We start from the raw sequence: 23151 nt of genomic DNA on the forward strand, positions 1-23151 counted from the left end.
ATTAGGTACATTCGTTTTGACAGGACCGCGAGGGACACCACTGTCCTGACAGTCCTACGTATCGTTGATTGAACGAGCATCTCTCTCTCTCTCTCTCTCCCCCTTTCTCTGATACGGGTACACGATTCACGAGAAAATGATGGGGTGCATTGTACCGCGATATCGAGCGAAACAGAGACGAGGCTAACCATTTAAATGAGCTGGTGTCCCTTCTGTTTCTACCTGGCGTGGACACGAGCACCGTTAACACTTCGAATCTGCTGGTATCTCGTTTCAATCGATCACTGCTAGCACCGTTGATAAACTTGCCATTGCGTTTACCAGATAATTAAATCTCGATTGTTATGCATTCGATGAACTTGTTATTTTATTATTCAATTGCGCTCTAAAATAAAATAAAATAAAATAAAATAAAATAAAATAAAGCTCTCTCCATGGTCCGCCGTCTGAGGGTTAATTTCCAAACTAAGGATTTTTATTACTTATGAAATAAATTGATAAATTTCAAAAATTAGGACTAACCCCGTTTCAAGCCCAAAATTAGATCCAACTAGAAAATGCGTCGCATCGTTAATTAGGTAATCTCGTTGTCATGTCGTCGACAATGGCCCTTTTTTCGCTCGTGTATCGCTGCACGTTTTACATTTTTGGAAACGTCGAAGCAACGCGTTCAAGCATGCCAATAATTACACACTGGATCTGTTTAAAGGCAGCATTCACGCTATCACGAGTGTCGTCGGTGTATAGTTTACGCGCGCGCCCACATCACATCGACGAGGAAATTGAACAATTCCCGTTACCGCAAGGCATACAGCGCATTATTTATCCCGGATAATAATGAATTGGTTCGTCAATGAGAATACCTGCCTCTCATTTGCGTTCTACCCGATCTACCTGTCCCTTTTCACCCCTCGTTCGTTCGGTCTCTCACCCCATAATCGCCACCCTCCCGTTGTCGACAATTCGATCTCTTTCCCTCCACTGTCACCGACGACGTCTGCGATTGTCACTGTTTACCGCGCACATATTATCCCGATGACGTTGCGGCGTTATGGCTCTATCCGCGGGAGAAAGGAAAAATGACGGCCACTCTCGTTCATCTGTTTGCGTCTGGACGGTGATGTATAATTATTCGAATTAGTCCTCTGTACTTTTGTCTATTTCATTTCAAAGTTACATTCTAATTTCAAAATTCAACTCGGCCTTACAACTATGAACGTCGTTGTAGAATTTTAGTCGATAGTAACAACGTAAATATCCGCATTCAATTACAAAGCAACAAAACTAATTTCAGCCAGCTCGGAAAAGTGATGCGTCCGTGGCGCAACTTTATATTAGGTTATTAAGCAAAGGGCGAACGATAGGAAACAGACAGTAGGAAAGGAGACACAAAAAGCAGGACCAATAAACGTCAGAAATGAAAGGACAAGCAGAAGAGAGTGAGTCAGTAGTAACTGCGTCGCTCGAATTCGATGCATAAGAACGAGACAGGGAAAGAGAGGATTATAATATAAATGAAGGCACCTTACCTTCGTTTTCTACCTGCCCCGTCAGCCAGTTCAACCAAGAGTGCAACTGAAGGGGTGCGGAGGAGTAGAAGGAAAGAAAGAGGGTTGCGATCAGTGAAGAGACGAAGCGATAAGTAGAATATAAAGCAAAATAGAGATAGAGATAGAGATAGAACTGATGTACTACCTACACTGGGCAGAAGTAGATAAAAAAACTTTAGCTAGAGTTTAGCTAAATTATGAGAGTTTCGAAAATTTCCTCCACTATCTAATATTGGACGAGGAAAATGAAGGAGGTTGGTGAGGGTGATTGCTAGCTTGGAGGAGATTCGACTTGACTTCGACTTTGATTTAGCAGAACGCGTTTAGTTAGTTTTCTGACGCCCTAATTTGCACTTGAAGCGTACAGGGGAATATTAAGCTTGTGTACTTTTAATTGGTTAACACTGGATTAGGCATCTTTTTTTTAAGGGATGTAACTTGAAGAAAATTAATCATATAAATACAAAAATATGTTCATAACCACCAGATATGTATCTTCTACTATTTGAAATACAATAACCAAATGAACCAATATGAAGCAACAAAGCAGATTACAACGAAATATGATTAAACGAAGTAGAGAAAAGGACGATAAATAAAAAGCAGGCATTATCAAAATGAGAGTATGATCGAACAACATATAAAAAGAGGAAGAATACAAAAGGAAAATAAAGGAAGAATTTAAAGACGAACAGAGGAAAAAAGGAAGGAAACGATGAAGAAGGGGTAGCAACCCCTTGGTGAATGGTTCCACGAAGGGAAATGAAGAAAAACGAAGGAAGATACGGGAGTAGAAAGAGACAAAGGACTGCTCAGGGCGAAATGGAGAGAGACGAAAGACGGTGTACCGATGAATATGACAGATTATAATTTTACGTTGTGGGTGGTGTGAGTTGGCAACCGGAGGTGGTGCGCCGCGCCGCGCCGGTCTACGTGGGGAGGCGGAGGTACGGTGGTCGTCGTAGTCGATGGAGGTGACTGCTGTCAAAGCAAAAAGGACGGGGACGAAAGGGGATGCGAGGTTAAGTCGCGCTCGTGACTCTTAATATTTTGATAGTGGTGAAAAAAAGAAATAACAATTTAGGGGACTGAGACCCCCAAATCATCACATAGTATCCTTGAAATGATTTAAAATAGTATGTAGAGAGGTCGTGGTCGCAATTTCCGGTTCTTCCACGCGGTTGTGACGACTTGTAGATTGTAGATGCCACGCCGCGCCGCGCCGCGCCGCGCCGCGCAGTGGGAACTGATTTTTCTCGCGATATACATATGCATTCTTTTTTTTCTCTCTCTTTTTCCTGAGTCGGTGAAAGTAAAACAGTCCAAGTAGGGCGCGTCTCCTTCTCGATCCCGTACTTTCATACGTGCACGCAACTCTTCCGTTTGTTTTTAACGCTCGATAGACGGACTTCTGCTGGCATGGCATGGCATGGCATGGCATGGCGTGCCGGAAATCGATATATTGCTATCTTCAGTGTACCTAACGAACGCGTGTATAATTAACCCTTTTGCTGCGAAACACACATTTTGGAGTATGAAAATCTACTTGGACGAGCAGTTTCAGTTAATTCGGTTCCATGTTTTATTAAAGGAACATTATTCAGCATTTTAATTTATCTTTGCCTTTGTACGATCTTATTAGTATGTAATAGGTTTTTCACATAGAAAAAATGTATTTGGCAATTGTCAATAATATTTTGGCAATAAAGTAAAGTAATTGCAGAAGTTTAAAGATCATTGTAAATATAAGTATAATATGATTAATCGCATTGCTATTGTTTCGATAATGAACGAAGTTTGAAACATCAGTGATACTCGAATATTTGAATAAAAGCATCTTACGAATGGATTGAGGACGATCCCACTCGAACAGGATGGACAATCAGTACCAATTAGTTAGAAATCATTCCAGCTTGTTAATTATAATTGAAAATATGATAAACTCGAATTATTGTAAGAAATCAAACTGTATTAACTTAGAAAATATACTTCTGAGTTATCATAGATAGAGCATTATCATAGACCACTAATCAAACTAAGGATCTATCGTTTTTCTTCGTTATTTTCAAGAGGAACGGCGTCGTCGCCACGTTTCGAATGGAACGTCGACGATGGCATCGGGCAAAAGTAAAGACGAGACGCGTTTGAAAAGGCAGCTCGGGAAAATAAAGGTGGTCATGGCGATCGACGTCGCCGTCAGGATCCACGTGGATGATTAATGATCGCAATAGAACGGCAGGTTCAACTTGTACGGAGACTCCCAGTCATTGTCATCCAGTCGATCCGCTGGAATGATAAGTTTCCGGTTTGTCTAAAGAGAACTAAAGAGAACTAAACAGAACTAAAGAGAAAGATGAGAGAAATGTCTGTTGTTTGGTCGATCGTGAAACGAATTGAAATTATTTTCACCCTACAGCTTTATCAACCGGGCGAAATTGTTTCATTCATTAGAACGGTATTCCGGAATTGCTAGTTAATTGACAACTAATTCGGAACTGATTCGCGAAAATTCTTGTTTAATTGCACAAAAAGCTTCGGTTACTTTCGCCTGATGAATTCGTGGTTCGGTAAGAACGACAAAACCACCCCACTCGGTGTGTCTATTAAAGGAAATTTTTATTTAAAATACTTTTACTACGCAGTGAATGCTTTGGAAACTATTAGCACCCGCACCTAAGATTATCTAATAATTATTTATTTTTTTTTTTTTCAGATACGTTGTTATTATTTTATAAATAGATACCTATTTGCATAATAATTTCGCAAAGTTTAATAATATCTAATACTGACCATTTACAAGAAAAAAGGTTTTCCTAACCGCTGCGTTGCAGCTGGTTTAAATGATTTCTCGCTGGAAACGTTTGATATCAGCTTCTGCAACACGCTTCCGGTCTGATTTACATTTTTCCAATGTTTTCCAATGTGTCTTTTTGTCGGTTTTTGAAGGAATAATAGGCTTTCTCGAGCAGATATCTCTGAGTTTGTTATTTTTCCAGGGTTTTTACGGGGTACGGCAACGGCCAAGAATCAACCACGTCGAATTAATTCGATTTCGTGTGCCGAGGAATAATTTGGCTGGAAAGTAGTGAATTTTTTATGGATAGTGGCTAAATCGTTATTTAGTATTTAATTGTTTGTAAAAATTTTAAAAATGAAAACAACATTTAAATCTAATAAACGAAAATGATTGTAATAAACTCGAAGAATTGGCAATGGTATTGTGAAAGTGTTTCTTTTTCCAGCAAGAAGCAGGTCTTTTTTTGAGAAATATTGAAATCGGAGGTATTTCACCCCTCGAAAGTGTAGAGGCGCGGTAGAAATAGAATGAAACGTCGAGGCAGCGAGAATTTACATATTTGTCGATTCGCGATAATACAGAGATTGACACGCGGATCTGCTCGTTTGCGTGATAGGAAACTGGATGAAAAGGCAATATAGTTTATCGATGGAGGAGGATAAGATCATTTTCGTGTCACGATTACAATAATTCATTTTTCACGCAGATTTCGAGGATGACTGAAGATCAGGGAGAAATTTATATTCCCTCATCACTCTCTGTGTGTCAGGAACCCTTGAACAAATTAATTTATTTATATTGCAATATAAAATTACTGTTGCTACCATATCAATTTTATTAATTTTAATACTTGATATATTTTTTTTTTTTTTTCGTTAAACTATAACATAATTGGCATTACCTATTTGCTATTCCATGAAAGCTAAGAAAAAAAAAAAATTTTTTCAAAAATAGTATCAATCTCGTGCGCAGAGACTCGATCTCAATCCAAGTAAAGCCAGTATTCAAATCCTATAATCGCATCCCCCAAATCTACCCCCCATTTGAAGGATAGTCGCAGTGACCGAAAACGTGGATGGAACGTGCCTAACGACAGGTAGCAGATAAACGAGTAAAAGAAACGTGTCCAGGTGAGGAATCACGCGTGACACGCATCCAAACGGGCCAACTTCCCTAGGCATTAGCGAAATCTCTCTAGTCGCGAAATATAGTCGGCTGGCCTAGTATACGGTGTACCTACGTCGAAACGGTTCTCTGACGGGCTACGAGCACCTACACGTTCGCGCAGCGGTGCCGTTAACGTTCTACGATCGAGTCGTAAAGCACCGCACACAGCCGCAGGCTGATGCATACGTGCCCGCGCCCTCGCTAGTGTACGTGTACGTGTACACCGAGAGAACTAAATTTCCACGTTGCACGATGGAGCATTGCCCCTCGCGTCACATACACTCGCGTTAAAAGCTGTGTGCCAGACAAGGAGAGTAATGTTACAGAGGGAGAGCCAAGGAGAGACAGCACGACGCGACGGAAGGGGTGCTCGTACATAGAGATCCGTACGGGTGAACACGTATTTCTATCTCTGTGTGTGTGTGTGTGTATGTGTATATATATGTATATAGTAGCCGCGTTAACACGTACGTCCATCTTCCCCTCTTCTCCCTCGAAGAGAGGAGAGTTCAGCTAGCACCCCCTCCAGCATGAAATCTACTTGTGCCACCCCTTTGGCCCACCCTTCTCTCATATTCTCTGTCTCGTTCATGCTGAAACTCCGTCTCTCTTCACTGGTAACTATATAGATCCCGTGTCCTCTTCTAACACGATGAACATTAGCAGAGGTTGTCTTTGTCCCACCTCACGTTATCCAACCCCTCCTGACCAGCAGTTTCAATTTGTTATTTTTACATCATTTTACCCCCTTTCTCGCTGTAGACCACCATCCACCCCCGCTGCCCTAGGATCTTCTCTTTCGCTTTTCTCTCTATTTTTCTCTGTCATGCGTTCTGTCTCTCGTTTTTCCACTCCCCTCCGTTCTCTCCGCACCCCATTTTTCGACGTCCCTGACAAGAGAGTAGTCGGAGGGACGCGCTTTAATTGTGTAGTTATTATGTTTTCTGGAAGTTTTAATTATGTCGGCCAGCGTACTTAGATCGTCCGTCCATACTTGCCGATGCTCGACGCTCGACGCCGCGTCGCGCCGCGTAGTGTTCGGCACAGGTGCAACTAGGACCTCCTTCGAAAATATGATTTCTCCGGTCATTTAGTTTCTTGAATATTTTACGACCAGTTTACGGCTACTTTATTTGATGTGCCGTAAAGTTTCGTATCTGCCTTGCTCCTTTCAGCATGTTGCTGTATATAAATTGACCGATATCAAAGATCGCTATAAGTTTATTTCCTACCCCTAATATCAAAATATAAAACGCGAAAAATTCGTCTGTACGTTAATATGAAGAAAAAAAAAAAAAAAAAAAAAAAAAAAAAAAAATTCCCCTTCGAAATCCTAAAGGTCTTAGTCCTCCACTTTGATTTCCTCCAGAATAAACAGGAACAGGCGAGGTTACCTTTAAAAATTCACAGCGTCCGTTTCCGTTTTTAAATTCTATTTCGAAACAGCCTGATCCTCGGGGCGATTTTTCTCTGAAAATAGTCACCGATACCGAGCCAGCGAACTTATTCATGGAATCTTCCCATAGTGTGACGCGGTATCGCCGGGCCACGCAAACTCTGGGGGGTCTACAATTTTTCAAAACGATAAAACGAGGAAAAAGAGTGTAAACGAGGAGGAGGAGGAGGAGGAGGAGGAGGAGGAAGAAGAAGGATAAAAAAAAAAAAATAGAGTCCGTAGAAATCCAATAGGCGCCACCTCTGCCTGCCCCCTTATCCCTTGGAGCACCTTAGGCAGCAGCCCTTACCACCATAGTGGCTGGAACGAGCGAGGGTGGTGCGCGCGCACGTATCGATCCATGACCAGCAATCGATCGATCTATATATATACATGTATATATAAACTGGAGCCGTGTACGTGCACGTACACGTACACACGGGCCACGGGTCAGAAACGTGGCCATGCGTGCGCGTGTACACGGTGGTTCGAGCGTGTCACGTATATATCGTTCGATCGATAGCGGTGCTGCTCAGCCAGTCGCTATGGTAGGTGCTAAAGGACGAAGCCAGCGCGACCTACCCAAGGTCCTTCAAACACGTCCCCACCAGAATCATCAATCCTTTCGATCTTATTCGCGATCGTTCCCCTTTTACGCTAAATTCAGTAGCATTCTGAAAAAATGAACCGCACCAAGAAATGGTGAATTGAGAACATTTTTATTCTGCTATATCAAACGTATGTTATAGTGCTTTGATTGAAATTTAGGTATTCAAAATTTTGAATAAAACAATTTGGTATATTCGACTAATACATAGTAAAATTGAATACTTAAAATTTTAAATATATCACTGTGGAGTATTGAAAATCCAAAATTTACAAAATGAAAACTATAATAAGACCGAAATTAAATTTAAATTATCGTTGTCCCAATGATTCGCTGTCCAAGGGTTAATTTAAAGCTATAACTAAATTTCTAACTGAATCGGTGAATCGAAGGACAGTACAAATCTAAAATTAGCTAATTGCAAATAGTATTAAAACTAACTGTAAAACACGTAGAATAAATTAGAGGGCAATAATTACATCGTTCGGTAGTTACAATAAAGATATATAAATAGGTGGAAATATAGGGGTGTAATGATAAAAATTCTTTTACTTTTTTAATTAGAAATACTTGTATTAATTATTTGAAATTATAGATAGGAGACATAATGAAATATTATATAAATAGATAAAATTTATTAAAAATATAATATAAAATGCTTCAAGAAGGGCCCATAGAAAATAGAAAAGGGTCCACAGAGTAGTAAGCCTCCCTTCCAAAAAGCTACTCAATTTGAAGCATTGATAAACCTTCCTATCACCCTTTTCTCTCATTTCTCCTTCTCCTTATTTCAACTTTTCGCAGCAAATTTTTCATCAAGGGTCCACCGCCACCCTTATGCTGGTTCGTTCATATTGTATTCTCTTTGGAAGAAGTTTCCATTTTTATTTTTCCACGAATTCCATTGTTCCCCTAATCCTGTCCACCGTGTTCTTCTCTCTTTCTTTCGACCTTTCGTTTATCTCGATGCTCCGCCACTTTGCTGAATTTTACATGTTCTCTGCCGACTGTTTTTTATTCTTCACCGGCCTTCTATCGTGCCAGCCTACTATCCTTCGAACAAACTTTTTGCGCGCGCCGTTCATCCTTCCGGTTCTACCGTTCGTGCTTGCTTTAATCTTCCCTTCGGCTTCTCTCGCCCGTTCAGAGTCGACTGACAGTTCGGCCGCTGTTTTTCCGCCCGTCGCGTCGCGTCGCGTCGCGTCGCGTCGCTTTTCTCTTTGATTCTCCTGCCTTTTTTTTTTTTTATTTTTTTTTTCAAACGAAGACTTCCAACAGATAGTTGTATTCCCCTTTTGAATTCTTCCTTTCGCGCGATCTTTTTATTTTCTCCTTTCTCTCGTAAATGGTACCGTTTAGAAGTATGGGATCTAAAAAACGCATATTTTCAACACGTTTAATGTCACGCTGGAAACGAACGTACATGGTACGACACGCTATAATTTCAATTACTTAGAATACTGTCCATTTTAAACTTTCAATTTGCACGTGTATTGTATATATTATAGAACAATAGATATTGGTGCATATTAATTCTCCTGCACTATTAGAAATCGATCGAAGCTACTTGTTGAATTTCGAACAACTCTTATACGTATACATGCAAAAACAACAAAGAATAATTATATTCTCACGGTAATTTTTGTTTTAATATTACAAGTTCGATAGGTACCAGGTACATATACAGAGAATAGTTTTATTTTCTGTACGAATTAGCAAATGGTCCTTCTACATATGGGTATTGTTTCCGTAATTGGGTCAGAATGAGCCTGCATTAATCGTACAAGGGTTAACAGTCTTTGTCGTTTCACTTTGGTCGATTCTCTGATTCATCCCCAAGATCAGGAAGGATTCGAAGCGTGGGTGTATTTGCTGCGCGTAGAAGCGCCCTCTGAAAGGATGTTGGTGAAAGAAGAACGGAGTACTTACCTATAAGGTGATTCCCCGTCTTCTTCTTCTTCTTCTTGTGCCTTTCTTCTGACGGCTTCCTACGCCTTCTCACCAGGGTATGCCCCACCTTTGCCTCCCAATTTAGACACGCTTCCCCTGATGTCAAAGCGAGAGGGCCCCACGTGTATCCGGGCTGATATTGTATGCGTGTAGAGCGCGCGAGCACCGGGTACGAGCATATATTTAAATAGATTTATGGGGAATATACGCGGTGTACACGTATCCCCGTAAGTCTGTTGATTTACATCGCACCGAAAATACACCTTGTCCATTACGGAACCTACGCGTTCCGAGATAAATACTTATCCGGCGAAATTAAAATCCCTAGGCCGCTGGTGTAGCGCGGTATAGAGGAAGGAATAGCAGCGACGCGACGGAGGACTACGATCCAAGGAGGGAAGAGAGGGAGATGCGTTAATGCTTGGACACGATTTCGCGTCCTGCAATCCCTTTTCTCTCTCGCTCTGTCCCTTTTTACATCTCGTCTGTTCGGCGGCGGTCCCTCCTATCTTAGACTCGGAGTCGGGTATCGTTCACCTTGTCCTCTCTCTCCCTTCCTGTCCGCCTGTTTTTCTGTCTCTTGAAACCAGCTATTGCTGCGCTCTCGCGTATCTGCCGTGCACCGAGGTCGGAGAGAAATAACAGAGTAACCGAGAAGGACGAGAAATATTACGACCGGCTGAGAACGACGAGGAAGCAGATAGAGAGCGAGAAAAGCGAGTAATGGACGGATCCGATAGGATGTGTTGGTGCAAACTCGGTCCCAGGGGTGGGGATTAGACGAGGAGGGAGCGATGCTCCGTTTCGAAGCAGGACGGGGATGAATCGAGGGAGTGAGAAAGGCATGCAAAGCGCAAACGCGAGCGGGAAGGAGACGAGGCGAGGCGAGAGAGAAATAGAAGAGAAGCAGCCACGAGGTAGCTGACGGACAAAGATAGAAGCATCGTAGAAACTGGCTACGCAAAAGAGAACAAAGCAAAGTGATAGAGGCGAAATGAGGAGGGACAAAGATGCAGTATAAACGAGTAGGCGGTGGTGTGAGAAAGATGAAAAAAACTGGTATGGTATAGATAGACGGAGATGGGAAATGAAAGAACTGGTTGAACGAGGATCGAGATCGTTCTCTTCTTCTTTATTATTCCATCTCTTTCTTGCTGCACATTCAACGTGCATGACACGGCTTGGCCGTGTATGCGTGCGTATATTTCTCTCTTTCTAGTCTCTTTCAGCGTCGTTGGACAGGCTTCGTCACAGAGTCCCTCTCTCTGAAATATCTCTCCGAGAATATTATAGAGACGGAGATAGCTGTGCGTTGCTTGGACTCCTCGAGAAACGATGCTCTACCATCGCATCTAGGGATTATTGTATTATACATCGTCTAGGACTTTTTTCTCCTCTCACTACTCGGTATGTACATATGTACATACATATGTACAATATGTACATATGTATGTATCGATGTCTAGACACTTTCTAGGGGATTTTTTTCTTTCCAACGTGCCGCACCCCTTTCACAATGTTTCTCTGATTACCGAGACACTGAAAAATAACTAGAATACGTGTCGAGTTCGCGCACGATGAGAAGATAGGTTAATGTAGCGTGATATCGAGTACACAATACTATTTATATGCTTTTTTAAGTACAAGTTTACGGTGGAATGGAAGTTACGCTGGAAAATGAAGAGAAATATCCCTGTCGCGAGACGGACATCCTCTGAAAAAATTCACGCGATGCGTTTCTTCGTGGAGTCAGATTTTTAGAGAGAAGAGGTCCGTGTCAGAGCAATTGAAAACACGGAACGCTTATGAGAATCGAGGGGAATATCGTATATGAGGGCTAACGAGAAAGCGGCGGGGATATTTCTGCTTCGTGGTTCCTGTGGGGGTTGGTTTTCGTAGGATACGCTAGGAGCACCGAGTGCACCACCACGAGAAATAGACCGGCAGGGGAGCATGTCAGTGAGAAAGAGAGGAAAAGAGAGGCAAATGTATCCACCTAACCTACCTACCGCAGGGCAAGAACAGATGAGCGGAGATCCCTCTCTGCCAGCCATCAGGGAAAGGGAACGAGGCGAGGCTCTCTCCTCGAGTCTTCCTCTTCTCCCTTCAAAGCGTCCTTTGTTCGCTTGTTCATGGTCCCCTGGGACCCCGCGTCCATCGCGTTTCCTTCCACCCAGTGCCGTACGTCAAGCTTCGTTACGAGAGAACTAAACTCCTTTTTCCACGAAAAATAATTTCCCATAAGACTACTTTTAGGACTAATGTCTCTAAAGGACTGAATACTTTCTCCTTTTTGTTTCATTTTTATTTTTTTATTTTTTTATTTTTTTTTTTTTTTTTTTTGCTTTATTAACGTACATATATGACCTTGGAGTTGACGTTGAATTTTCTTTTTTTGTTTTTGTGCATTTTTAAATAACCGTTATCATAGAAGCTCAACCGAGAAACTCAATTAAGTTTCCTCGAGTGCTCGTCTCGTTCGTTAACGAAGCAGCGCCCGAGAAGATTTCGTTCGCGCTCGATAACTTTCACGCCATTTACGTTTCAGTCGAGATAAAAATACATTCTCCGGTATCGACGGTCTCCTAATCAACTTCCGGATCCATCCGAGGCTGGGCTTTTTTCTTCGATCGCGAACCCCTCGATGCCTTACGGCCCTGCGCTTCGTCGTTCTCCCGTTTTCCCTGAACCCGCTAGATATTCTCCCCTCCAACCGGTGCTTTCCACGCAGCATCCCTCTGACTGTTCCCCTCTCGACCAGAAGGGAAACGCGATTGGTCGACCGACCGACCAATCGGCCGCTTCCATCACCGACCTGGCGCATTCCCCACACACGTGGTTGACGTATGTCCATATTCCTAGGGTGGGTGCGCGAAAAACGTCAAAAAGTTTTGTTTCGGGCCAGATCGCGCGTTACGCGAGAGAAACGACAGAATGATAAAAAAAAGAAGGATAGAGTAACGAAGGTGGATAAAACAGAGATGGAGGATGACGGGAAAAAAAAGCGTAGGGGGAGCTGGTTCGAAGGCGAAACAGAGACGAGTGGTCAGACAATTGCATTAGCGAAAGGAAGAAGAGAAACGAGGAGAGAAAGAAAGATATGTATCCCCCCTCTGTTCTTCGTCGAACAGAGGCAGCTGCAGCAGACGTTGAGCGAGTGGAAGCGAGAGAAGGAAAAAAAAAGGAGAGAAAAATGGAGAGAGAATAAAAAGGGGAAGAAAGGTGGTACATAAAGAGAGACGAATGTTGGAGGGGGGGGGGAGTGTGTTTCTCTTTCCTCTGCGTGTGACAACGTTAACGTGAACTGGTAACCACGTGGCTCGTCTTTCTCTCTCCCTTTCTCTTTATCCACTTTCCATCCCCATCTTCTTCCTAGGGACTTTTCTCTGTCCTTCCGTTGCGTTCGTTCCCTCTGCCTTCGTCGGCATGCTGAAGAGCGTCTCTCGCTCGCACAGCTTTCAGGCCTCTGCGGCTGGCGAAGCCTCCGACACCACCTCGCCAGATGCAACACCGCAGTCCCGCACTGCAGTTGCAGCGTGCCGGTGCACGAGCATCCTCGTGGTGCACGCTCGCGAAGCGATGCTAACGAATTAAACGGAAATTATACGATGCGAGCCCGGCCAACGAATTAATAGCACCCCATGTTCCTCTATTTTCCTCTATTTTCCTGGTAGCCGTCCATATCTATTTCTTTTTTTTTTTTTCCACACCACAATGCCACTGTCGGTATCACGTGGACGTACAGTCAGGTGCACGGTAGGTGCACGCTTCTTTTAGTTAAGGGGAAGTGCGAAAGAACTTGATACGATACACTGTACACTAAATGTACCAAAATAAGCGATTATAGAACTCGAAAGGAAAATTGTACTCGAAATAATTTTTATCTCAACTATTCTCATTGATCAGCATTCAATGTCACAGGACAGAGGGAAAACGAGAGATAAGTCATCCGTACACACTGACGGAAGAGATTAAAGCGATATTTGCGGCAGAGAGGGTCGAAAATCAACGGTACAATGCTCGCTGCTTGACTAGGGACATTAATTTGTCTGGCGTAGCGTCAACCCCATTATTTAATTATCAGACCGCGTAGTATCGATAACTGAACGGATTACTGATTCGTCGACAGTGCATACCTGTCATGTTCATTGATATTCGATCAACAAATTTTCCAAAACATTTTAAAGAATTACCAGTATCTAGGTTTTATGATATTTAATAATAAAAGATTATATGATTTATATATTTTCTCCAGGACAACCTGATTTAGGGTATGTAATTCTAATAAAAAGACCAAGGAGGAAACTCGTCGAATTAAACGTAATAATTTATATTAGCGTGTACGGTACATTTACGGTTTGTCAATGAAGGAGTTAAAGAAATTGACCGATACAAAGAATTTTCTTTCTTTTTTTCGGCCCTAAACGAAAGGCTGGAATCGCGAGGGAGGAGAATGTTCGAACTACGTATATACATAGTAGAAACTCGAGTCGAGTCTGACCACCGGCAGAATCGTTCTACTGACCGCGCCGCGGCCACTGTTAATCAAACGAGTTCCAAGCCGAGGAAGCTTTGCGCGGGAAACTCGTGGAAATTCTGCGATTCATTGCGTGGCGACCTGTGCGCGTACACAGATACCCACGTGAAGTGGACACGGCTTTGTACCGTGCGAGAACCAACTTCCTCTACCGCTACTGCTACTGCTGCTGCTGCTTTTAATGCCACCACTTTATCGCGTTATTATTTTCAACGTTTACGAAACGCTGCAGTTTATGAGAAACTACAGTTCATTAGTCAATTAATTTTCAAATTGAAGCTTCGTTCTTTTACTATTTACTCTAATTATTTAATTAGAGAGTATATAATGTTAAATTTCACCAGAATACCGAATAAAGTTGTTAGTAGCCGTCCTTGGCTCGGCTTCTTCGTGATCGAACGATCAGCAGAGAGACTCGCGTAGGTCCTTGAAGCTGGTGAAGGCTGCAGGATTACATGACGCCAATGTTAAAAGGTTCTGGAACTGCCTGACGCCGAAAACAATTCGTTGTCAATCACGAAAAGTACTTGTTTCTAGGGAAGGGAGGTAGGATGATGGAATCCTTCAGTTAGGATGAGATACGAGAATGTAAAGGTAAATATAAGCAAAAATAATCTGGTCAATAGTTGTTAAGAAGAATTATTATATCTTAAATTGCTATTATTATTTACCTGGCTGTTATAAAATGATTTTAACGAAATTCCTCAAAATTCTTTACCATTGCCGTTTCGAATGCATAAGTTGAATGCATAACTTTGAATGATAATTCAGTCAGGTAGCTTCCGCTCGTGGTGAATGCATTGGGCCTTCACTAAACGACCTTGCCCATGCCTAAATAGGTCACTGTATAGAAAGAGGGCTAAGAGGAGAGAAAGGGAGAACCTCTTACCAAGGTTAAAATATTCCCTGGGAATCCACCGGGGGTTCTTCCGCATTTCTTCAAACGGATAGACGCGACGATCTAACGCGACGATTGAGACATTCGAGAAAATCGAGAAAATCGAATGGGCAGAGGTGAAGATCGTCCTGAAAGAAATAAAAAACCAGCATGTGTCTTTCTATTTGAATAGATCTTTGACATATACATATTAGTCGATGCAAATATGTTGAAAATTTCAATCTCCAGGCAATTTTATATCATTGTTAGCCCGATTCCAATCAACGAATCTGAAAATTGCGATCGCGGCTACCTTCGACCCTCAACGTCACTCGGCCAGGGTAAGTTCCTGAAGAGTCAAGGTCGAACAAAGTTAGCCTCGGTGTTTCTGGGATCTTAGCTATGTCAGGACGATTCTGATCCTGTCTACGATCGAATTCCACAGGTGCCACGCTTGAATTTCCCGCGATTTCCCCATCCCGTTACCTTCATCGTCAAGCAAATGTAACAGGGGGTTCAATTTTCTATAGTGACTTGATTCTTCTGAAATGATTGTATTAGAGTTTCTATAAATAATTTATTTTGAAACCGACATGATATGTGATCGTGAAGAATTACTTTAGGCTATTCGTTATAAATTTGTCTCGGTTTAGCCTCGACTTGATCCCTTAATTCATTAAAGTACCAGGTTCGCGGCGTTTCTAACGCGAACGTCCGTCCGCTCGTTTATCAAAGAACCGACGGAAATTCGCAATATCTGCCTACCGATGCACAGCCACACCTCCGTTCTCTGTCTTTTTCGTTCCTTTCTTACTTTCAAAAAATCGCGCCAGTCTCTCCGGCTAGATTGCGATTGGCCGGTAGCGGACTCGCAAATGAGGATAAAGAAGAGGACCGCGTGTCGTAGCACGAGGAAGAGAGGAAAACACCGACTGGCACACTTAACCGACCGCTGTGAGTCACACGGAGAGTGTGTTGAATCGACGCGCGACGGGCCGGCCAAGAAGGGAACGGGAAAGACGGTCGACGTCGACACACTTCCACGAGAGAGCAACCGGCACTGTCCGCCACAAGGCACTCCCATCGTAAAACATGCTGTATCTTTGCCTCTTTTTTTTTTTTTTTTTCTTCTTTTTTCTTTTTTCAATTTCGCGCGCTGCTCCAGTGAGTCGAGTCGAGGTTTCTTTCGACCACCATTTCTTCACTTTTCTCCAGGATAGACTCCAGGGAGAATCTGTTTTTTAACCAAAATAAATAACCGCCATTTTGTAACATTTTTGTAACTTTTAAAAAATTAAAATAGGTGGTATAAAAGTGAAAGAAAATATAGAAAATTGATATGATAATCGTGACAGTAGTTGAGAAACCCAACAACGCTTTTTGTTCGCAGAGTTTCCCGTCATTTTTTATTATTTCTCCAGTTGGCTCGATTGAGCAAGTTTGCGTGAAACTTTTCTTCTTCAGCCCTGTTCGCGTTCCTGGCATAGGTATTCCCCTATTTTTCTAGCGTGCTGCTTCCTCCTTCTCTACTTAAGAGATTTCCTTTGTCTATTTGCCGATTCAATGCCACCGCCAGCAGGTGGGCCGCTTGATAGATGGCGCGTTGTTGGAATCCCCGTGTCGCGCGCGCACACACGCGTACACGCAAAAACGAACTCTGGGTCAAGATCGGCCGAGTACGTAAATCAACTTTCCACTTCCAGCGTACTTCCTCGTCGCGACCACCTCCGGCCTCCTTTCGTCCTTTTTCATCGTGTTTGCGAGAGTGCCTTTGTTTTCGGAAACTGCTCCCACTCACAGTTTAAGCGGCAACTCTTTTTCTGTTCAAACGTAAAGAAAACTGTATGTTTTTAACTTTTACGATTTGTTACATTGATTTTTCTACCTTTCTTTCATTTAAAAATTACACATTTTTAACTTTAGATTAATAAATTAATTCAGGATTTTCTGTTTAAAACAGGCCACCTAAATATGTATCTTTCAGTTTCTTTTATATTCATTCTACTTTCTTTTTCTTTCTTCTGTACCTAATAATGATAATAAGTTCTCTGCTTGCAAATTGAGTGAAGCTTGTAAGATAGCGGCTCCACGCGAGTGTACATATAATTTTTCACGCGTATATAATCGATGCACATGCGTCGAAAGCCAGCTGCAAAAGACGATGCACGCTTGCGCCAGTATCATCCAAATAGCGCGAGCCACTTTGGCTCGATCTAACTTAACGTAGCGGGACGACGAAAACGTCGGATATGTTCTGGTTCTACGGGATGCCCTACTTCGAGCCGAGCCAGGAATTGACGACAGAAAACTATAAAATAATGCTATAATTCGATTACACTTAAATGTGATTAATAACTAATGTACATACTATACGTATAAGAAGAGTGAAAGTTTGTATCGTGACATAAATTCCAAATTTTTATGGGAAATTTTCAATTTTCAATTTTCAATTTTCAATTTTGCTATTATAAAGCAATTTTAAGTTCTCAATTTAGTTTTTTCAAGTATAATATTCACCTTATTCAATATTTTTTTTTTTCTTCTACCAGAAAATATGTACCTAGGTAAATACATACCAGTTCTTTCATCCTCGGTGATATAAATTTAATTTAAAGTTAAATTGGCGAGCACGGTCACTAAATTTTACACCGAGAAACTATTTCGTTATAAGGGTGAGTTAAAGAGCGAGTTAAACTTCTGAAAATGTGCTCAAGGAGCGACGAACGCCTGAACTTTGAAAACTCGAATTCGAAAGCGTATTGTGCGCTTCAAGTACGACCTTTTATGCCGCTTCCGTAAAACCGACGTGAAAAGTAGAATTAAATGAAATTTATCGTGACATTATTCTAAATTCTTATGTCTATGGACGGAAGTGGAAGGTGACAGGGGTTAAGGCTGGATCTTGAACGACTCAACATCAGCCGTCTCATCGGGAAGACGCGTCTTGTTAAGCTGGTGGACAGTAATCGATGCTGTAGTCTGGAAACGTCATGGGATGGATCCAGTTTCCGATACTGTTGGAGGCGGCAGACGCGTTACACGCGTTACTCGCGTGTCGATCGCGAGGAACAAAGAGCGTGGGCGTACGAAAAGCAAAACAACGGACAGTTGAACAGCAGAGGGTAGGGATATAACGGAGGAGGGTTGATATACCCCCGTGGTAAGGGAGGGATGAGAAGGAGGAAAAGCAGATTCAACAAGTAGAGGCGACAGCTGGTGACGAGGGCGGCCCAGAGTAGCCAGACTTTTATCTCCTCATTTCGTTCGCCAGCGGCCGTTCGCGCTACCGTTCACCACCCTCTAATTTAATATTATATAATCTAGTGACCTGTATCTACGTGGGCGTACGGTGGTAGCTTCTTTTAATTTCGGAGCAGATGACCACCAAATCTTTTATTATTATTATTGCACTTATTACTTGAATTCTTTATTCGAAATTTATATGATAAAAAAGAAATCGATACAACTTTTAATAATCGCATCTAATAATTAAGAGAGAAGATGATACAGGCAAACATGTCGCATTAACTTTTTTCAGTATGTATCTGCAAGCAAGAAACACATTATCCACGACATAATCCGATACAGAGGGTATGAATATGCACAGTATAGGTATACACATGTGCACGTGTTCCTCTTCCCACATACGAATATTCTCGCACACATGTCCACGTAATCCAGCCAGGCATACGTCCATAGATAGAAGCGTACATAATATATGTATAACATAGCAAGGATACCACGTGTGCTAGGATACACAGGCACACTCGCAGCCCTGTATCTACGATTTAATCCACCTAGACACGCGTCAGAGGATATATGCGGTGTGATATAATGTAGCAGGGATGAGTATAATCGTGCACAGGTGTGTGCATATATTCGACCAGAGAAATTTACAATTAACCAAATTCTTATTGTTAGTAATAGTAGAAATTCTTTACTAATTGTAAGATTTTATTTCAACTCGACGTGTATAGACGTGCACATGGGTGGGTGAACGCGTGGGAATATAATCCGATTCTATCTAGAATATATCGCGACATAATGTAGCAAGAAGATGAGAGTGTACATATCTGATCGGTGCAACTCGTTGCACCTTGTGTGCACATAGAGACAGACACGGTGCATAGAAGAGAAGTGACGCCGATGGAAAAGTTGGAATGCGACCGAGCGGGCAGCCTTGAGCTGGCCAGTAGTGCGAGTCAACCTCCCGTATGCCTAAGGCCTAAAGCAAGGTTCACACCTACTGATTTAAACTAACGATAATAAACCGATAATAAACCGATAATATAGATTGAATTGGGATTCACATGCTACTCGCGTAAGTCGAATAGAACCATCAAGTTAAATTCCTTTCCATTCGAGTTGGGGCCACGCGAAACGCTGATGTCGCCGTCGCGGCGCGATCGAAGTCTCTCCGAAGGTGAAAGAGAAGGTGAAGAGGGACGTAGAGGAGAAAGGAGGGCGACGAATTTGATCGATTCCAGTTAGTTGTCAAGTGAAAACGCAACGCGAATAACGCGGCTGTGTTTTCGCGACATGCCCTCTGTCGGCAGGTACGCCAATCGAAGGCTCTTAAGTTCGATCGATACTCTGTCGGTCGATCGTTTTCGAGTCCTCCTCCTCAGCCGTCAATCAGACCGCGGATAAAAAAACAGCGCGCACCGCGTTCCCGGCTCGCGTCGCGCGTCAACTGGATACAAGCCTGTCACTTTATACATACCTGTCACTTAACAAAACTTATATGCACTTTACGCAAAAGATTACAATACAAATTCGAGAATATTTTCTTTAGTCTCTGGAGACTAGAATTACATATATTCCCGACGATGCATGAATTTAATATTATTAAATTTATATCGCTGCCCTTTTGCGGTTTGCCGCGGGCAAGGCTTGCAAAAGGTCCCAGCAGAGCTTAGAAAAATCGTACAAGCTTTTGGTATCGCGGGAACTACATAAATAGGTATATTTTTAAATTTGTATCCTTGATAGAAGCCGGTTCAGAAATTTATATTAACATTTCTTTCAGATAGTAGCTTCTTTAATAAACAAGATTATATAAATTTATTTATTTTTTCAACATTTCTTAACTGATGAATTAAGAAAATCTCTAAAGAAAATAAGATACATATACATATGTATATTTCATGTTATAAATTGAACAGAATCTAATTATAAATACTCTTTTTCTGCTCTTTTTTAATTTATATTTACTTGCTTCCAAATACATATAAATTCTGTTAGTATATCTTCATGCACGATTTAAAGTTCACACAGTGTGATCCGATATAAGAATCATTTGGTGTATCTCCAAGTTCGCCCGTTATCGTTGTTAAAAAAGCAACGCGTCGTTATATTACTGTAACTGGAGATTCATTGAAATTAACATGCGCATACTTTGAGAAAAAAGTATCGCTATGATGGTCAACGTCATATATTTATTTTCGTCACAAGTCATAAATAAACGCAAGTTCACTTCCACACTTTTCACCGTATTAATTTTTCGATCGAACGAGTTCTAAAAAAAAATATTCCAAATTTTTTATCTATTCTACGATAACTTTAACACAGTAGGATACGAACCGTGATATTATTGAATTTTAATTCCTCTAATTTCAAGTTTCACTATGCCTTACTACGTATGTCTATTTTCCAAGTGACAGTGAACGTGTTGACGACGAGTAAACAAGTCAAGTCGACAGTAGTAACGGTACGATGTGTGGTCAGACGAGTACGCGTGACTGTAATTGCAACGCGTTGCGTTAATTCGGTGCAAATATAAATCGATCACGATGACTAGAGTCGTTGTCGAAGAAAAAGGATAAATCTCATTGACTTTAAGATTGCATGTTATAATGTAATGTTATAATGAAATATTAATTACCTAATTACGATGATTCGATGATTTAAGAATCGATCAATAATTTTTCAAACTATCTTTAAGCATACGTGGTACTCACGGCTGTGTCTCTTTTTTATTATATTACAATAAGAAATTCCGACCACGTGGTTTCCGTCTGGTTCGAATTTTGTCACTGCAACAACCTCCCACGCACCGTTGGAATTGATGAAAGTCATCGACCGAATAACAGTCCTTCGATGCTCTCCCTCTCTGTCCCATCCCATCTTCGTTGGCCGATTGAATAAGGAACGAGGGATATTTGGAGATATTTATAATGCATGGACGCGTGCGACACCGAGGAGAAAGAGAGAAATTGCGCGGGTGCAAAGGGAAGAGGAAAGGCAGAGTAAGAGACATTGAGGCAGGTCGTGGAGAAACGTGCCGCCACGAATATGGAAAGGTATGGAAACTGAGAGAACAAGAAGCACCGAGAGAAGAGGAATGGAGCGAGTAGAGCTGGTACAGGGGGGATTAGCTGATTTGTATCGAGCACTTATAAGGTATCTATCCCTTCGGGACATCGTTTTTAACCCTTAGACAATCAGTGGTGCATCTTTTCTCTACAGGGTGTCTTAAATGGAACTATACTTCCCTATACGTAGTCATTTTATTTTCTATATTTGCGGGAGACACGTTTGCCAAACATTATGAAATTTAATCATTTTTCAACAACAATTTCTGAACTTGTACTTCAAGTCAGAGAGGAGGGTCTTTACTGTCACGCTTTAGGATCGACACTTGGCAGAGGTTCTGTACGAGGTAAAGAGTGAAAAATAAGTCAACGATGATGATGTAAATGAGGATGTGCCGCTCGAACGCCCATTCATACGTCCGCGGAGTTATTTATTAGGGAAAGAGAGAGGTTCGCGAGGGACGCGGCAGACGAGGATTATGTAATTTGTATCTGGTAGATTAGTTTTACGACACTTTGGTTCCTGTTACCGGTCCGTCCCCACCAGGCTGATTCTCGGCGCACCGCGTGGGCACGCAACATGAATCATTGTTCGTCGGGAATACATATATTAATGATCCAGACTGATAGCAACGCGCGCGTACAGGCGCCGCGCCGAGTGTCGTCGAATTTGTCGTAGGTCACGGCACAGGATCCTGGCGCCGCCGCGCCTTTTTAACACCACCCATTCCTGATATATCTTTCTTTTTTTCTTCAATTTATTTAAACTTTGAAATTTTCTTAAATAATCGTAACTTTAAGATAACGTAAGATTGAAATAGTGGCATGTGAACGTACGAACGTGATGGTATTTTGTAAGAAATACCTGAAATGCGGCTGCTGGCGGCCATCAAAAGACCACTTTGCGAGCTTCCATAATCTATCTTGCCAAATTATTTATCGATTAAATAAATAACCGTGAAAGTGGTTAAGGTATGGCGAAGACCAGTCGCGTCGCGTCGCGTCGCGGGGTTCAAAAGCGGCAAAGCTGGTAAAAGAGTGGCATGAGACGACGATAAAAGCAGCAGGTCGCGACGCTCGTAAATAGAGCCGCGGGTCCATTCATGAGTTTGGCCAGCAGCTCGCTCGTGCGTACACGTTGGAAAAGTCTTTTTCTCCGTGTATTTTACGGGAGGTCAGGGTTAAAGAGGCGGAAAGAGAAACGAGAAGTAGGTGGTGGAGGAGGAAGAGACGAAGCGAGACTCTGTTTTATGGGGCCACGGATTCTCCTTCCGCGGTACATCGACCCTTCAGCCGGCTGCGAATTAATTGGAAGCAGCATTTAGCTGAATCTCATCCATCTGCCGTGATCCGTTCTACTTTTTCTGTTTTCCCTCACTTTTACTTTCGTTTTTTCAAAACGATGTGTCTTCAAATCAGACAAATTATGTAAACGATATTGAATTAATATTTCTTTTGTTATTCGTATTTTTCAGTTATACATATACTAAATTTCATATTTAATGATTAAAAATGAAATTAAAATTAAACAAAAGTTTCTGCACGAAAGTGAGTATCGTATCGATTTTATCGGTGCGTACGATCTCGGAAACAAGATATCCTCGGGACTCGTCGAGTGCAATCTTATCGTCACTTAAAGGTTGTCTTATCATTCACGATAAGATGCGCGATCGCACACGCGTGTTAGCCTCGATTTCCCTTGTTCTATCTTACGTTCTATGTATAACCACATTCCTCATTAACGACCTACCATTAAGAATTAATTAATCGTTCACTCGTTGACAAACTTTTTCTCTGCACGCGTCGCGTCGAATCGCGATGTTGCGCAATCGTCCGTGACGATGAGCAATTAATGAATAATAAGTTTCGTAGCTTTATTGACACGCGTTAGCCGAGAAAACGCATGAATGAACGTAC

The 23151-nt window shown here is 42.0% G+C and overlaps 2 long non-coding RNA genes across 10 annotated transcripts in view; one reads left to right on the forward strand and one right to left on the reverse strand.

The window, feature by feature from the left end:
* LOC117609996 (uncharacterized) overlaps positions 1 to 23151 on the forward strand; it is a 140200-nt gene that overhangs the window by 85574 nt on the left and 31475 nt on the right. For 2 of the 8 annotated variants that reach the window (XR_013063178.1, XR_013063172.1), the window contains one exon: positions 4547 to 7109. The exons of the other annotated variants lie outside the window; for them this stretch is intronic. This is a non-coding gene — a long non-coding RNA (uncharacterized LOC117609996). Of the gene's footprint in view, positions 1 to 4546; positions 7110 to 23151 lie in introns of those variants that run through there. 8 annotated transcript variants of the gene reach the window in all.
* Positions 12737 to 16010, reverse strand: LOC117609998 (uncharacterized). Of its 2 annotated transcripts, XR_004582764.2 has the most exons (4): positions 15539 to 16010; positions 15234 to 15463; positions 14933 to 15069; positions 12737 to 14874 (listed from the first exon to the last, which is right to left on the reverse strand). It is a non-coding gene; the product is annotated as an uncharacterized LOC117609998 (long non-coding RNA). The 2 variants fall into 2 exon arrangements; XR_004582761.2 differs by having other exon boundaries at positions 12737 to 15069.

This window comes from Osmia lignaria, chromosome 12, assembly GCF_051020975.1.
Source record: "Osmia lignaria lignaria isolate PbOS001 chromosome 12, iyOsmLign1, whole genome shotgun sequence".
NCBI lineage: Eukaryota > Metazoa > Arthropoda > Insecta > Hymenoptera > Megachilidae > Osmia > Osmia lignaria.